The sequence below is a fragment of the Neopelma chrysocephalum genome, unplaced genomic scaffold (genome assembly GCF_003984885.1).
Source record: "Neopelma chrysocephalum unplaced genomic scaffold, ASM398488v2 Primary Assembly neopelma1_25, whole genome shotgun sequence".
In the NCBI taxonomy this organism is placed as follows: Eukaryota; Metazoa; Chordata; class Aves; order Passeriformes; family Pipridae; genus Neopelma; species Neopelma chrysocephalum.
This window is the reverse complement of record NW_020897694.1, coordinates 13920433-13936161: the sequence shown is the minus strand read 5'-3', so window position 1 is coordinate 13936161 and position 15729 is coordinate 13920433. Positions and strand designations below refer to the sequence as shown.

The window sequence follows — 15729 nt, the reverse complement described above, 5'->3', positions numbered from 1 at the left end:
ATAGATAGATAGATAGATAGATAGATAGATAGATAGATAGATAGATATTAAGGCCACATATGATCATTTACTACTGAATTATTGTGTATAACAGGAGTGCAGAAACTTTGCACCTGTCAGTTCTGGCTGATTTTCAAAATTGTGTGCAAGTGTCAAAAAAATGACCTGCCAGGCTGTGCTAGTGATTAAGGTCCCACTCAGATTCTTCAGTGATTTAAAAAGGGTGTTTATCCTTGAAGGGTTATTTCTGTATGAATCTGTCCATCTCGTATCTAGCAAGTTAAAGGTTTACTGTCTGCATTAGGCATAAAATGATAGCCCCAATGTCAGTAGCACAGCAATGTCCATTTTGTGGCTAGTTTAAAATCACATAGGATGAAATACTGGTCCTGTTGAAGTCAGTGTGACTTTGACATTGATTTTTCCATCAAAATTATTTCTGTTGATTAGCTTTATCTACTGATGACCTATATTATAATAGTTGAGTGCTTTTTCTGGGGTCCAAGATGTTCCCTGAGGCACCAATGCTCTTTTCCTAGACTTAAGTGCCAAAGACACATGCCTGGGCTGGGATTCCTAAATTCTGTGTAGATCAGGGAGAGAGAGATGGGATCCACAGTCGTCTTGAGAGGGTAATTCAGAGTACCTAACATCAATCTCTTTCTTCAAAGTCTCTTCTGAAAAAGCTTATTTCTCTTTATGCTTGTTGAACATACAGCAAGCTTGGGAAGATCACAGACCTCAGTTAAATGTTGAGGTTGGACGACAGAAACAGCATGCTCAGCCAGGACATTTTGGCTGTGTATTGATGGATTTCACATGGCAGGCTAAGAGCCATCCTCAGTGACTGTGAAGAGATGAACAGGTATTTCATGGTCTTTGTTGCAGCCTGAAAACAGGATTAGCTAATTTTCTAGGCTAAAATTGAGAAAATTTTGCATCCAGAGAAAGAAAGACCTAGAAGAGCTAAATTACTGTCACTTTCTTCTTCTCAATCCCATTTCTTTACTTGGTAGTCTGAGGGATGCCATGACACTAAGCTCAGAAATATGCCAGTAATAAGACCTGATGATGGTGGCGAGGCCTCTTGTCGTACTGTATATTGAAGACATTCCAATGAAAGCATTTTGGTGTATGTATTTATATTAAAGAAAGATAGTCATACTGGTTACACAGAAACCAAATGTTCTCTTAGCCTGATACTGATCTAACACACAGTATGTAATGATAGTGCAACAGCTACTGCACATACTGAGGAATTCAGTGCCCAGAGGCATTTAAAATCAGTATTCATTTAAAAAATGTATTTCTGCAAATGCAACCTGTGTGCAGCAGGAGGCATAACTTGACAGATACTGACAGTGCTTGAAACACCTGGGAATGTTCTGCAGGACAATAGTTAAGAACCACTCATAAGGGCCTTAACACTGAGCAATCCTATTTGAGCTGCAGAAAGGGATAAAGGCATAAGTCTCAACTCTCTCCTACCTTCCTGTATAACGGACAAGAGTTCTGTATTTACAAGGGCAAATAAATGCAGAGATACTGGGTGAAAGCATGCTCAGGAAAAGTAAGGATATGTGGGCCCATTACTGACATCCACAAGACCATGGGCCCTGGCAGAATGCATCCACATGTGCTGAGAGAGCTGGTGGACACCATAGCAAGTCTGCTTACAGTCATCTTTGAAAGGTCATGGTGATCAGGAGTGGTGTCTGCGGACTGGAAGAAAGCAAATGTCACCTCAAAAAGGGAAAGAAGGAGGACTCAGGGAACTACCATCCAGTCAGCCTCACCTCAATCCCTGGAAAGGTGATGAAGCATCTCATTCTGGAAGCCATCCCTATCCACATGGATAACAAGAAGGTGATCAAGAAAAGTCAGTATGGATTCACTAAAGATAAATCATGCTAAATCAACCTGATTACCTTCTATGATGAAGCTACTACCTGGACACAGGAGGGGAGAGCAGTGGATATGGTCTACCTTGACTTCAGCAAGGCTTTCATGATTGTCTCTCACAAAATCCTCATAGGCGAACTCAGGAAGTGTGGACTGGATAAGTGGCCGGTGAGGTAGGTTGAGAACTGACTGAATGGCAGATCCCAGAGGGTCATAATCAGTGGCACAGGGTCTAGTTGGGGGCCTGTCACTAGTGGTGTCCACCAAGCTTCAGTTCTGGGCCCAGTATTGCTCAACTTATTCATTAATTACTTGGATGAAGGTGTAGATGCCTCCTCAACAAGTTCACTGATAACACAAAGCTGGGAGGAGTGGCTGATACCCCAAGCGCTGTGCAGCTCTTCAGGAGGACCTTAACAGGTTGAAGAGAACTGTCTGAAGTTCAACAAAGGCAAATGTAGGGTCCTGCATATGGGGAAGGATAACACCAGGCACCTGTACAGGCAGGGGGCTGACCTCCTGGAAAGCAGCTCTGTGGAGAAGTATCTGGGGGATTTGGTGGACAACAAGCTGTCCATAAGCCAGCAGTGTGACCTGGTGGCCAAGAAGGCCCATGGTATCTTGGGGTGCATTAGGAAGAGCACCTAATGCACCCCAGGGAGAGAGTCAAGGGAGGTGACTCTGCCGCTCTATTCAGCCCTAGTGAGGGCCCATATGGAGTGCCATGTCCAGTTCTGGACTCCTCTGTACAAGAGAGACATGGAGCTCCTAGAGCGGGTCCAGCAGAGGGCAACAAAAATGATTAAGGGACTGGAACATCTCTCTTATGAGGAAAGGTTGAGGGAGCTGGGCCCGTTCAGCCTTGAGAAGAGATAACTGAGAAGGGACCTCATTACTGAATAGAAGTATCTGAAGGGAGGGTGTCACAGAACCACAGAATCGCAGAATATGCTGAGTTAGAAGGGATCCGCAAGAATCATTGCATCCAACTCTTAGCCCTGTCCAGGACCATCGCCAAGAGTCACACCACGTGCCTGAGAGTATCATCCGAATCCTTATTGAAGTCTGTCAGTACCATGACCACTTCCTCAGAGAGCTTGTTCCGGTGCCCAACCACCCTCTGGTTGAAGAACCTTTTTCTAATATCCAACCTAAACCTCTCCGACGCAGCTTCAGGTCATTCCCTCAGATTCTGTCACTGGTCACCACAGAGAAGAGATCAGTGTGTGCCCCTTCTTTTCCCCTCAACAGGAAGTTGCAGACTGCAATGAGGTCTCCCCTCAGTCTCCTCTTCTCCAGGTTGAACACACCAAGTGACCTCAACCACTCCTCATACGGCTTCCCATCAAGGCCTTTCACCATCTTTGTTGCCCTCCTTTGGACACTCTCTGAGAGATCAATATCTTTCTGACATTGCAGTGCCCAAAACTGCCATAATATTCAAGGTGAGGTTGCACCAGTGCAGAGTAGACGGGACAATCCCCTCCCTCGACCGGCTGGCAATGATTTGCCTGATGTCCCCCAGGACACAGTTGGCCTTCCTGGCTACCAGGCCACTGCTGACTCATATTCAACTTGCCACCAACCAGGACCCCCAGGTCCCTTTCCATGGCACTGCTTTCCAGCATCTCATTCCCCAGTCTGTACAAACCTCCAGGGTTGCCCCATCCCAGTCGCAGAGGCCGGCACTTCCCCTTGTTGAACTTCAAATGGCAACAAGAGGATGGATCCGGGCTCTTCTTAGTGGTGCCAAGCAGTGGGGAGAAACTGATGCACAGGAAGTTCCTTCTTAATATGAGGAAGCTATGCAGTGACCACGCACTGGAACAGATTGTCCAGAGAGGGTGTAGAGTCTCCTTCCCTAAAGGTCTTCAAGAACCGTCTGGATGCAATCCTGTGCAATGTGCTCTAGGATGACCCTGCCTGAACAGGGAGGTTGGACCAGATGACCCACTGTGGTCCCTTCTAACCTGACCTGTTCTGTGATTCTGCGATTCCTCTGGATAGATGAATAGTCCATCCCTTCAGCAGGACCATGCCTTTATCTAACCAGTTTAGAAATTTGAAAAATTGATTCCCTTGGGCTTGATCTAGAAAGGGTTGAGTATTCCTGCATGCAAACACCAATGTCCATTTCCAGCTCAAGAGAGATTTTGGTGTTGTGGTTTCTTTTATTCCTTTTTCTTTTTTTTTTTTAATAGTAGGAAGGGAATTTTTTGGCCTTTCTTTCTGACTAGAAGGACTGAGGTACAGGCTCATCAGGATATAAAATCAAGATCTTATGAGCTGAAAGAAATAATGGACTGATTTCTCTAAACCTGGTTGGCTGACATGGATTTTGTCAAATTATTATCTTTTTAGCTGCATATCTTTGTCAACATGCAGCTTGTTTCCTTGGGTTGTGCTCTGATTTCTAAAACCTGATATAGCTTCTACAGCATTTGCTGTAGGGTTTTGTGGGAGAGAAGTTTGATCAGATTTATGTCGACTTCTTTTTCCACATGCTAAAATGATGTAAAATAAAATCAAGTACGAATCTGTTTTATAAAGCAAATTTAAGAATTTTGAATGATGTTGCATCTGTAACATAGACTTAACCATGTTCTAGACACAAATAATAAAAATCATCTGAAGCCTCTGCTTACAAATTTTCTTTAGAAAACATTTACTGATTGTACCTGACTTGTTTTACTATGTCACTGCAAAGACAAAGCAAATGCTGATTAAAGCAATTAAAAGTTTCCTTTGTTGGCAGAAAGAGATGTATTCAGATATGGCTTTCTTCTTTGTAGACATCTTAATAAGCACCAGCAGATTGAAATAAAATCTGTCATCAGTTATATTTTTTTCTTGGACTAACTGTCTACTTCACATACACATTAAGAAAGATTTGTTACCAAAGCTTCCTTATATGTTTTCTGTTTGTTGTTGTAAAATGGTAAATGTTGAAATAACACTAGATATATCAATCAGATAGTATAATGCAATGTATCTGACAGCTGAAGAGAGGAAAAAATGTAATGACTTATATAGTATTTGGAGTAGTGCATTTTTTTCTTGTTATGGGTTTCTTCAAAAACACAACTGTGCTGTTTGGGTGTCTGCCATCACGGAGGGATATAAAGCATTATTCTGGATGGAGGATTCAGCTTTAGCAGAATATAAATTAACTGCCGTGTAAATATAAACATCAATTAAGTTCTGTCACTTGTTAAATATTTATTTACTAAAATGATTTAAGCAGAGAAGCTTGCTGAGGGGAAAATTGTCTGTTTCTATCTATACGCTGATGGTACCTCTTAGGAGCCTGCTTTGTTTCTATTGTTTCTTTATTTATAATCTCTTATGTGTGGTTGCAGAGGTTACTATTTCAAGCAGCTGAAAATTTAAGGTGTATTTCTCACCACTGCTGGGCACTATTAGGCATGTAACTCCCATTAATGCTAATGGGAATTAAGCAGATAAATTCCTTCTTGCATTAGTGGATAAGTGGACTTCCATTTTCATAGGTGACATAGACTTCATCTGTGCAGCCGGCACATGATTGTACATGACAAGATCAGAGCAGTGCCCAGATACAGAGGGGAAGAATAAAACATCTACGATGCATTTATCCTGTTATTCTGATTATCTCTCCGGAATAGATTGTCAATAACTTTCAAAAGATGGTTAGGCTTACACAAACTCATGGGCAAATATTGTTAACTTGCATGATCTTTCTGTGCTTTTGGCTAGAAGACGTAAATAGAGACATTTATGACATTCGGTAGTTCCTCATTTCTTTCTCATAATAACAACATTATTCAAAAATGGACTTCTTGTCACTTCTGTTGTAGTAAACTAAGTATATCAGAATAGAGCCTCGTGAAATAGAAGTTACAGAATGAGTCATTTATGCCACCAAAATATCCACATCATCGTTTTTCTTTCCTGAAAGAATGATTGTTACCCTCATTTACTCTTTGTGTTACACTGGATACCATATTTATTTGACTTGGGCAGATGAGAATTATTTCAATAAGAACTTAGACGTTTCTAAGAAATATCTATAAAAATGCAGAAGAGAAATCTAGTCTTATTCTGGAAATACAGATTGATTGGATGCACATTGAGTGTCACAATGAAACTTTCTGGTTTATGAATTTACCTTAGATCAGGTTTAAAATACAGAATAGTTCCATACGATGTTTAAAAATGAGTGAGATCAGATACAAAGATGTAAGAAGACACTGGCAAGTTCTATGTAAGCATTGAAACATTAAACTTACATGCGCAGAAAAAGAGCTCTTTGGAGCCATGTGAAAAATTTAAAAGGCAAATCAAAGTTTTTAAGCTTTCAAGACCAGGCATATACTTACTCCTAGATTTACTTTTTAAAGATCCTTTTTCAATACAAATAACCAGGTCAACATAGGACCAAACTAGTACATACAAACCACACAAACAAACTTTAATTGGTCATTGCTTAAAGGCCCAAGAGATAGGTTCCTAATTGCCATAAATACTGATTCCCGTAAGTTCTTTTTGCATTCCCATCTAAATTTTCAATAATGATAGCAATCACACAAACCATTCCAAAATCCTAATCAAATGCCTTCTCAGAGCATTCATAAAATGAAATGCTGATGCAGCACATTCTATTTAATTGAGATACACTCAAACTAGGAAGTCCACTTAATGAGGACGTCTCTCTGGGAACAATTTAAGTCCAATGATACTTAATGGCAATGACTACTGCTTAATGTGGATGGCAATTCTGCTTAATTGAGGTTTCTTCCAGTGATGTAGAGGTTTACAGCTCTGTACTTTTAAATAACTGAGACTAATTTTGTTATGTTTTATGTTTTACTAAATGTATTTTAAGTAAACGTGATGAATTGAATAGAATAACACTTGAAAAATTTTAGTCTCTGTAGCAAACAAGGCCTTTTAGCGTTTAAAAACCTATCAGGGGCAAAGCAGGAGGAGATATGATAGAAATGTGTAAACTGAAAACAGTAGAGTTAGAGGAAATGAGAAATTTGTCTCGTAGGGTTTTTTTTATGCGTGTGAAACATCTAAGCTATGTAGTTTTAGTGGATGAGGGCTCCAGAATTCAGTTCCGAATCTAGGTCAATGTCTTCTGAAGCTTTGAGTGTCAGAAAATGGGGGACCAAATTAAAAAGGCACATGAGTTAACAATAAGCAGCATAAATGGCACATCCACCCTGTACATATCGTGGAGGGCATGAAGAGAGATCTCTGAGGTCTTTGTGAATGTTCCTGACAAGGTCCTCTCATGTCTAAGGTGAGCCATGAAATAAAGTAGAAAGAAACATGTGCAACACAAAGGGGACCAACCACCTGAATAATGGGTAACGTAGAAAACCTCCAGAATGGATGTTAAAGAGACAACAAGTATATGAGAGAGGGCTTCAAATCCTGCTCAAGACTAGTCACATCTTTAACCACATCATGGAAGTAAAGTAGAATGCAATGTGTCCCTCATGGGTACCTAATCTAGTGGCTGTATGGAATTGCTAATGAGTGGTATATTTGATTTGCACAAAAGGCCCCATCACCTACAGAGTACAGGCATGTTGAAAAAGTAGCTGAGGTTATTATCATTTTACAAATGGCTGATGAGCATAAACTGTTACTGCTTGGCAGGACTACTGTGCACCTGTATTCAGCACACAAAAGTTTCCTAGCCTTGATATCTGGAGTATGACTTGGGTTGTGGAACCACAGACTCAAATGTGAGTCAGTGAGATTTTCTTAGAGCAGCACAGCCATAGATGCTTTTGTAAAACAGGGAAGTTCAATGCCATGATTAGGTGAAAAGACTGTCTATATTATGCAAAGGAAACCTTAGGAGAGTGTATTGTTGAAAGAGAGCTTCTCTTCCAGTGAACAATCAGACATGAACGTTGCAGGACAAATTACTAATTTTGAAAAAGCAGTGGATCCTGCATATCGAAGAAATATTACACAGCTATGACAGTTGACAAGCATATTCACTGCTTTAAATCTAACCTGCATAAAGCTTTTAAAAACCTTTGAATAAATATAGTGCTTTTATGACAGTAGGACTGTATAGTGAAGAAATGCTGTCACATTTCACCCCACTGTCTGCATATAGCTCTGCAAATGGTGCATAGCTCTCATCTTCAGCACTGTGTCTGTCCCTTCGCCTGTCCTATGATGAAATTGCATGTCATGCCAAATTTAGTGTGCTTGCTTTATGATGTGCAGAGTAACAAAGAAACCAGCTACAGTCTTTAAAAAAGTAAAAACACAATCTTGTTTTCCTTAATACTGTACTTCCTTCCACTATTTCCTATTTGGTAGCTGCAGCACAAACTCTGAGAGGTGGAATTTAAAATATGACAATCTGTCAAGGCTACAAAAATCCTGAATAATCTTTAGCAACTCAACAACTTCCATATCATCAGCAAAGGAAGGTGGTTCAGACTTGTTGAACCCTAGTTATTATAGGCTTGAACAACTCCTGATATACAGGAGAGATATGCATGATTATGCAGGCAAGCACAAGTTAAGTAAAGCTGACTCCTGCTCACTGCAAATCTAATTGACAATTTTGTTGCCCTTCTCTGGCTATTTAAGAAGAGTAGTGAGGTCAATGGTAATGACATGTCTCATGGTTGGAAAATGCCACCCACTTGGTTTCTTTTTACAAGGCATTGATTTCAAACTCTTAAGTTCAGCTTTGTTACAAGGAAAGAAGATTTTTAAAAGCCTTGTGGAGTGAATTTTCTGCTTGTGAAAGGTGACTGGAGAGACTGAAATGCCTTGTTTTCACAGAGGAGATGCTGTATTTTTGCATTCTTTCTTTTAGTATTACACTGGTAATTCAGTGTCTGCTTCCTCATGTTTTCGTATATACTCAACCTTTATCTAGTGGACTCATTCCTAGGATGAGGGTTTCTACACCTTAGACTAAGTCCGAAGAATTATAAAAAAGCCCCAAATTAATGACATTTGCAAGATTGGTAAAATTTTTCGATATTGTTTGTTTCAAAGAACGAATATATAGCTTTCCTGTTGGGATCGTCATGACTAACAAAAATAGAATAGAAAGAATTTTGTTGCTACTCCCTGACACTTTGGATCCAGATGCAAAATCTGAATAAGAACCTGATTTTTTCACCACTGGCCATTTGCAACCTCATATTGTTGTACTGCCCTTCAAAAATCACTGGACAATTTGTGAGCAGTGGTGATGAATACATTGTACACACATTTACTAATGTAGAACTCTTTCGCTGGAAACTGGATTTAGCTCTAGCCTGTACACTTGTATTTAGGTGTGCAAAGATGGGTGGTTATGTTTAAGCTAAGAGTCTGCCAAAGCAATTGATAGAATTTAAAAAGTGGCCAAAAGCAAAAGTTAACAAAACATTAGTGTCTAATTCTATTTAACGTGTCTCAGGGTATTTGAGACAGTCTTGTGCTGCTACGTAAGGCACAGAACCTACGGAAAACATACACCTTCTTGGAGTGTCAGACACTGGATGGAGAAGTCCTGTCATTTCAAATGGTACTAGTTATTTATGATTTGGTACAGAATTGAGCCAATTTTGGGAGAGCTCTAAGTCTTTTTCAGTAGTTCTCCATTGCCTACGAGATAAATTCAGACAGATCCCTTAAATAATGACACCTACATTTAGACAGATAAATTAATATGTACATGATCTGAAACTAAAGCCCATATTGTGTGTCTGAAGTTTATGTAGAAATTTTCAATTATCATATAATGGCTGGTCTACAATCAGTTTAGAACCACCATGTCTGAACCCAGTTAGCAAGTATGCTTCCGTGCACTAGATATAATGAAATGTGAGAGCAGAGAGACACTCTCTGACCCTAGTTCCCTGACCATGGAATACAATAAGATTTCCATCTCACCTAAGGACTCACAAAAGTGAAACTTTTACCCTTTGTTTGCTGTCTGCATCACATTGAATAATCCCATACTCCATCTGTAGTCAGTGGAGGTACTGTAGGTACTGCAAAAAATTATTCCTTTTGTAGAATCATTGAACTCCTGTCTAGTTCTCCCCATCTTATCAAAAATTTAGAGAATTAGTAGTAGCATCTTTGCCTAATACCTTAGGATTCAGTGACACCTGTACTTCAAGTAAGGCCTTTCACACTGTCTCCCGTAAGAGCCTAATAAACAAGATGTTGATGTACAGGCTGGATGAGCAGTGAGGTGAGTTGAAAACTGACTGAACTGAGTCTAGAGGGCAGTGATCAGGGGCGCAAAGTCTAATTGGAGGCCAGTAACTAGCAAGGTATGCCAGTAGTCAATATTGCATCCAATCCTGTTCAACATCATCATCGTTAATGGTCTGGATGATGGGGCAGCGTACCCTCAACAAACTTTCAGATGACGCAGAACTGAGAGAAGCAGAGGGCCATTCTGCCATCCAGAGGGACCTCAACAAGGGTGAAATGGGCAGGATGGGAACCTTACAAAAGTTCAACGAGGAGAAGAGCAAAGCTCTGCCTCTGGGGAGAAATAACCCTATGCATCAGTACATACTGGGAGCCATCCAGCTGGAAAGCAGCTTGGCAGAAAAGGACCTGGGGGTCTTGGTGAACACCAAGTTCACATGAACTAGCACTATGCTTTTGATGCAAAGAAGGTGAATGACCTCCTGGGCTACATTAGGCAAAGAATTGCCAGCAAGTTGAGTGAGGTGATCCTTCTCCTCTACTCAGCACTGGTGAGGCCACACCTGGAATGCTGTGTCCAGTTCTGAGTTTCTCAGTACAAGAGAAACACGGACATACTGGGGACAGTCTAATGAAGGTCCACTAAGATGGAGTATCTAATTTATGAGGAAAGACTTAGAGAGCTGGAACTGTTTAGCCTGGAGCACAGAGGGCTCAGGGGAGAATCTTGTCAGTGTGCATAAATGCCTGAAGAGAGAATATAAAGAGGAAAGATCCAGGCTCTTTACAGTGGTGCACAGTGGCACCTCATGTGAAGAGGCAGTGTGCACAAACTGAAACACAGGAGGTTCTATCTGAACACTGGGAAATGTTTTTTTTACTTTTGGGGTGACTGAGCCTTGGCACAGGCTGCCCAAATAGGTTGTGGAGTCTCCATCCAGCCATCTGGATATAGTTCTGGGCAATTGGCTGTAGGTGTCCCTGTTTGAGCAGGGGTCTTAGACAAGATGACCTCCTGAGCAACCTTCCAACCTCAACTATTGTGCTATTTTGTGATTAGAGCATTCATCAAAGATGTGAAAGACTTGGATTCAAACCTTCCTCTCTCTGATTTCAAATAAGGAACTTGGATCTTCCAGATGTGAATAAACTGCTACGTAGGCAAGGCTTCGAGGTTCTGTATTTCAGGGTTAGTTACAGAGCCTTGTATACACTTTAAATACCATGGCCAAGGTTGCAGGGAGATACACACAGGTCTTTTAACAGTGCACTACTCCCCTGTTGAATCGCACCTCTTTACTCTTTGCCTTTCGGAACTTGCAGGTGCTAAGAAATTTATATTAATAAACATACTTGCAAGATTTACTGTATAAAGTGCTTAACTTCACTTCTTGCTTTGAATAAAGGGAAGGTACTTATCTGCACTGCCATGGGAAAAGAACTGACTCAGACATTTGTAATCACTTCCTTGAATCTCTTTCTTGTTATGACTTTTTACGGTGCAAACCAGCTTTCCCAGCTCACAACTAGTAAATTCCTGAGAAGACACAACTTCTCCACCACTTCCCAAATCATTCCAATCCTGTCCCTGTAAGTTCAGGGCAAATCAAAAAGCAGTCCGGAAGAGCCTTAACTACCCAGGGAAGATTAGAAGACACTCTATCCATTTTATTCAATGTGTGTTTCCACTGCATGCAAAATATCTCTTTATTTTAACATTGTTAAGAAATCAGCAAATGACAGATAAGGTTTCATTTTGATTCTTAACTCCAATGAAAATGGTCTGCTGTGGGTCCTGAGCAAATTAGCAAGCATTTAATTGAAACACAGCTCAGAGTATAGACGTGTCCATAAGCACCTAGGAAAACTTAGGTTTCTCCAGGGTTCTGTGCCAGGTGAGGAGGGGTTATTACATAGAATAATAGAATGTTTATATCTGCAGTTCTGCCAACTCTTCTTACACTTAAAACCCCAGCTCTGAGGTCATATGAATGGGCTCAGATTTCATTTTAAAAAGAAAAAGGAAGTTTCTGGCATCAGAATTGAATAGGAACTTGAAAACAAGATTTTTAAAGATACAAAACAAAAACAAAAAGAGAGGGACAACTAATATATGTATGCACATGTACCTTACTTATATATGTACATATGTATATACACATAGCTAAAACTAACTCCGGTTATTAAGATGGTCTTTTTTTTCTTTAAGGCCTTTGCTCATGACCTTTTACATTGTGGGCTGGTAAAACTCTATCTATCAACCTTTTGTTACAGACATATATGTATATATCTTGCTGGTGAATTAACTTAAACCTATAAAATAATTAAATATTACCTTAACAAAACTGTGAAAATCATTCTCCGAATTGCAGTTTCCTGATGCAACGGAGAGATGTGGGTTTGGTTTTACTGCCATGAGCATCAAAAACTATAGAACTGCCAGTATTATAAGAAGCAGCCAGTTTAAATTTTCATCATTGGAGTCTCTCAGAACCTCATCTAACTTCAGCAAATAAAACGTAGACTGTGCATTTACTAAAATGAAAAAATATATAGTCTACACACATTGTTTTATTGTTTAAATGGTTCTCATTCATGTTTCATTTCAATAATATTTCCGCAGCCTGTAAAGCTTATGTTTCATTGAGCTCCTCTTTAAATTCACAATGCATAAAACTGCCAGGTGGCCTAATAACAGAGTGCATTAACAGATTGAACTATAAATCAGATGATTGTGTTCACATACTCTAAAAACACCACTATTTTCTTTCAGATCTGAGTTCGTACACGGATTCCTCAGAGAGTATGATTGCTCTCAAATATTAAAAAAGCCCATACAGCTCAATTTTAACATTAAGATTGATTTTATATTTCAAACATAAAATTATTCTCTTCAGTCCTACAAGAAAATGTACACAAAATATAATCTAATTTTGACACAGAAAAACAGGGAATTGTAAAAAAAGAGGGAGTTTGAATTTTTTCACTGATGCCAGAGTAAGAATGTGACTCTAAACTGAAAGTACACCTCGCAGCCTTTGTTACCACTGAAAAATATATGACCTAAAAGAACTGAACCTCTCTAAAAAGTGTCAACAACAATCAGGGTTAAAAATATTCTGCTAAGGGATGGATAATAGTTTCCCGTGAACGCATTGATTGGCGTCTTAAAATAACCTTTTCAGTGAGTTTTATTTTGGTTTCTCTTACTAAAACAAGGTAAATTTGTTTCTGTGGGACTAGAAACACTAAATAAATTTGAAAAGGGTATGATTTCATTTTAAAAACCCATGAGAATAGGAAGAGGTCAGTATTTGTGGATTTGTATACATATATATCTCTTATATACATCCATGCATAAAAAAATTTACATCATAAATTATATTTTTCTGATATTTTGTTTCCAGGAGAGGAAAAGCAACAATGAAATCCAGCAGCTGAGGTTCATAAGATCATAGGATAATTCAAGTTGCAGGGCAATTCAGAAGGTCATTTAGTCCAATCCTCCACTCAAAACAGGGTCAGCTGTGATGAGGTCAGACTAGGTCAAACTCAGGTCTTTGTGCAGGCTTTTTTTTTTTACTTCAAAACACTAAATACACCATCTATTTTTCAACATCTACTATTATTACAATTGGTACATTTGGGACTAAGAGAACTGACTAGGATCATTCTAACTGCTAACTTCTGAATAAGATTGTAGAATTTCATCTCAAGGAGCTTGCAATCAAAGAAAAATATGAATATAGAAATAGCAATGAATATATGGTTACCATTTATGCGCCAAGCCATGTGAGTTACCTCTTTTGAGAGGAAATCTTTAGAAAAATAAAGGAATCACAATCTCAGTAAAAGCAAAATATTTTCTTGGAGTGAAAACTATAAAACTATATCCTCACAGCACCCATGAAGCAGAAATTTGTCAGAAATAGGGCACCAGAAGTTACATAATGGCTATTCAAATAGCAGTGAAACAGCATAGCAGCTCAAGATGTCAAGACGTTTTCTGGATTTTATCTTTATTTTCAGGGTTACATCTTTTATAAGCCTGCACAAAATGTAGGAAAGACTAAATGCAAATGTCAAAAAAAATCCTAACAATGCTGGTGTGGCTTTTAGAAAAGCAACTATTATTGTTTTCTAATGTTTAGGGGGCTTGTGTGTGATCTCTGGGTCAAAGGTCATGGATAAAATTTGAAAAACACCCAGACAACTTAAACACAATATTATATTTTAAAGTGCTAAATCGTTCAAGTTCTATGACTTTCAATGCTACTAAGAAGTCTAAGATTTTCTATTGGGCTTAAAAGAGAGAGAATGGAATGAAAAACACAGAATATTTTAAGACAGTAATTTTTTTTTTTTTACATTGATGACCATTTTGGTCCTTACAACCCACGAAAAGCTACCTCAACTTATTTGGCCTAAGTTTTCTAGGTGATGTTTCCCATGAGAATATTTGCATCACAAATGTGCATCACATTGCTAAAGGTGGAATCAAACCCCAATATTAACAGTATAAAAATACAACATTGAAACTCCTTTGTAGGTGCTCCTACTGTTAAAGGTTATTCTAAATGAAAAGAAGATAATGTGTGTTCATCCTGTGAAAGTAGATAAGAAATCGAGAATGGGATTCACCTCATGCTACCTTAGACACTTAAAAATCATTTTCTTAAAATACATGTAAGCAATCAAATAACTCAACTTCTTAGTTAATTTCTGTGTCTCAGTTTACTGTATCACATTACTTCACTCCTAGACAGTTGGTTTGGTTACTTTGTTCCCTCAAAAATTAAAATGGCTTGGTTTTGTTGATGGTTTGTGCCAATAGTCATTCCCAAGAGATAGACTAGGCAAAACTGAGCCAGCCTTGCCTTTCTCTACCATATACAGCTCCAAAATGCTTTCTCAAATGCTGTTTTACACCCTCCGATCAGGCCTCAGGGTATGAAATGTATCCTCAGTTTTGTGTTATAAACACATCATCATAGTAACCTGCAACACAGGTTTCACGTAATTTCAAACTCTTTGAAATAGATGAAACAAAAATATAACAATAATGTTTTTGTTTTGCAGAGGTAATGCACAAGGATAGGGGTCACCTGTTACAAAGTGCATCATGGATGGAGATGAGCTGCTTCACATGAGCAATGTGAAAATGAACCTCGTGGAAGTGAACCCCTTGTATCACTTGTCCTGGATAAATACATTTACTAAGAGAATCCTCAAGAGCAGACATGGAGGTTGTTAGGGGTATGTATAGCACCGGTCTAAGTTACTAACAGTGGCTTCCATTATTCTCGGTAAACGGATCAGTTTAGACTTAAGCAATTAAACTGTAAATACCTAAGATGAATGAGATAAATCCCATCATCAATGTATATGATGACAATAAAAGGAGTATGCACCTCATTGAGTATACAATAAACTTTGGGATTCAAAAAAATATGTTTAAGATTAAAACAATTAAATAATTATTAAAAAGTTAAAAATGGCTTAGAAGCAACAGGTGGTGAATAAGAGATGCAGACGAGCACAAAATTGCTGACTTGGGGATTGTTCTTGCAACAAGCTCTTGATTTACATTCTCTAAACCCAGAAGCTGTGTTTAATTTAGCAGTTCATCCTGTTCTGATCTCCAGT

General features: G+C 39.0%; 1 long non-coding RNA gene across 1 annotated transcript in view; it reads left to right on the top strand.

Annotated features, from left to right (window-relative positions):
• The window catches only part of LOC113963771, a 36546-nt gene extending 21032 nt beyond the window's left edge, over positions 1-15514 (top strand). The window contains exon 6 of the long non-coding RNA XR_003532941.1: positions 15163-15514. This is a non-coding gene — a long non-coding RNA (uncharacterized LOC113963771). The remainder of the gene's footprint in view (positions 1-15162) is intronic.
• The last annotated feature ends 215 nt before the right edge of the window (positions 15515-15729 follow it).